Source organism: Daktulosphaira vitifoliae, unplaced genomic scaffold (assembly GCF_025091365.1).
Source record: "Daktulosphaira vitifoliae isolate Bord-2020 unplaced genomic scaffold, ASM2509136v1 Scaffold_1, whole genome shotgun sequence".
In the NCBI taxonomy this organism is placed as follows: domain Eukaryota; kingdom Metazoa; phylum Arthropoda; class Insecta; order Hemiptera; family Phylloxeridae; genus Daktulosphaira; species Daktulosphaira vitifoliae.
In genome coordinates, this window is record NW_026099572.1 from 52,513,635 (window position 1) to 52,516,742 (window position 3,108).

Consider the following 3,108-nt stretch of genomic DNA (forward strand, 5'->3'; position numbering starts at 1 on the left):
AAATTTCTTTAGGGCTGTACTATTCTATTATAAAAAAAATTGTTTTTAAAAATTACTAAAAAAAAAATTAAATTTATAAATTAAAATAAATCTAATACTTGAGCTTGAAAATCTATATTTGTGGTTGAATATGGTTGTAATATTAAGTATTTAGGTATATTTACATTTGTATTAAAAGTGCAGGTGCAATTTTAAGAAAAAATAAATGATTTTCTATTAAAATAAGGCATGTTTTTGTAGTTAGGGTATATTTATTAATTTAATTATTTTAATTAATTATGTAAATTAAAATATGGTTATTTTTTCATCTTTTTTGATTAATTTTTTTTGTAGAGAAATTGTTTATTAAGTGTAAAAATTTAGTATATTATTATATAATATTTTATGAATACTTTAATAATATTTTATCTCATTCATTAGATGTGCTTATTTTTCTTACATTGTTTTGTTACATCATACAAATTATTATCATGTATTAATTATTTATTTTTTATTATAAGACTGAATATTGTTCTAAGTTTGCATAACATAATTTATCAAACATGTTTTATTTCTCTTAAATTTTTGTAAAAAAATTATTATAATACTTATTTGGTGTATTTCATACATTTTATATATTTTAGTATTTCTAGTTGCTAGTAAGATATAAAATACCAAAGTAGTTATTCTTCATAGATATGTTAACTACTATACTGAAATTAAAAAATAAATATATAATGGAAAACTATTAAACTTTCTTGAAAGATTATTATAAAAGAAAACCGTGTTTTAAAATTTGTTTAAAATAATTTCAGAACTTTTTCTTATGGTTAAAATTATGATGAAAGATAATGGTTTAACTAAAAAATTTACATTTCTTTTGCTTAACCCAGTAAAAAAACACAAAATAAATTCCGAGATAATATTAATGGGAGAAAGTGATATCTCTTAACAAAAAATTCCAACTTAGCAATTATATGTGTCATAAATAAAAAAAGTTTTCAATTTTAAAATTATTATCTTTCAAATGACTTCTACAATTTTGTATCTACAGTGTAGAATCTATACCACCTCTGTAATACATATTAGTTTCGCTTCTAAATAAATTGTTTGCATTCCTTTTTCAGTTGACGAAACAGTAAAACCGATATATTTAAATAAAAAGTAAATTTTTCTTCAATTTGGTTTAATTTAAAGTCAGGATATTTGATAATAATATTGATTTAGATTGTCTTCGATTATAAGATTGTCAGTGTTGCAAAGTATTTGACATAATCTTGATCAATTAATAAAATTATTGAATTATTATAATGTTATTATGGTGACTTAGGAATTATATGACATCCGTATACTTATTAAATTTTACTATCAATGGAATATAAAAAAATATTTTTTTCATAAATTTAACCCTTAACCTTAAAAAAAAAATTAATTTTTTTAACTTAAATTTTGAAAATGTTCCGGAAGGTCTGACACTTTTATATATATCTTAAATTAAAGCTAATGTAATATGCTTTATCATGAAAAAAAAAAATTTCTTACTTTATCTTATCTTCATGGTGAAAATGGTTACCGAATGCTATTTTTGTGTGAAAATTTTCGATTTTATTTTTTACATTTTTAACTTTATAATGCTATAACTTTTTGAAAGATGTATGGATCAATATAATTCTTTTTTATGTAGATGCATGATGTCTTTACCTATCATTTGGTATATTTTTTTTAGAAATCTGACTTTTTACCTGCCTACAGGGGGGGATTCAAAATGACAAATTTTTCACAAAAAATTGACTTTTTCAACTTAAATTTTGAAAGTGTTCCGGAAAGTCTGACACTTTTATATATATATTAAATTAAAGCTAATGTAATGTTCTTTATTATGTAAAAAAAAAATTTCGGACTTTATTTTGTCTTCACGGTGAAAATGGTTACCGAATGCTATTATTGTGTGAAAATTCTCGATTTTATTTTTTACATTTTTAACTTTATAATGCTATAACTTATTGAAAAGTGTATTGATCAATATAATTTTTTTATGAGAAATAATAATTTTTAATAATCCCTTTTTCATTCGATATACATTATCTTAATCAGGATATTAATAAGGAACTAGCAGTTTATGAAGCTTTTGAAATAATCCACCAATTTTTTAAAATTAAACACTATCTAAAGATTTGCATCGAAGCGTTTTTTTTTTGATAGTGATTTTAATCACTGTCAGATATCATTATACTTAATCCAACTATGCCACGTCACCACTGTGCCGCGACCCCACTGTGCTGGGTTTTTTTTGTTAAAAGTGTAACACTGGTTTTTTACTAATTATTAAAAAATTAGTATCAATAAAGAGGCGATGGAAAAAATTTAATTGCAGATTTAAAATCGATGTGAAAATGGATTTAGAAAAATATATTTTTGATTCTGATTAAAATTTCTTGTAGACCAATGTATTCATAATTAACAAAAAATTATTTTCTAAAAAGAATTTAATCACTCTCAGATATCATTTATACTTGTCCCGACATTGCCACGTCTACACTGTACCGCAACCTCACTACACTGAGGTTTTTTTCATTTTATAATAATTAATTCATTTATAGTAATTTATTTTGCTTGTAAAATTTGTAATTAACTTACTTAAAATTTATTTCTCTTTTTATTTCATATTTATTTGTTTAATAATTCATTATTTAATTAATTTAGTTTATATATTTTTTAGTAGATGGTTATAATATATTTTGAATCATCATGCAACTTATATGTTTTATATTTGTCATTCGTTATATTTTATTTTTCTAATATTTGATGATTAATTCATATTTATGTTTATTAATTATTAGGGTTATACCAAAACGTTATATAGTTAAATTTAACAACTTCATCTATTTTGTTATAGTTGAATTTTTCTAATAAATTTATTTGGATTGTCTACGTATAAGTAGACCATATGTTTATGGTTTATAGTTTAACACGTACAACAAAATGTACGAGCGCCTAAATATATTTTTCTCCCACCCTAAAAAATATATTCATAATGTTACATAAACAATTTTTTAGCTTCGATGCGAAGCTGAGAAGGTATTAGTTTTACTAAGATGTGTTTTTTTTTTTTTGTGTCTGTTACCACTT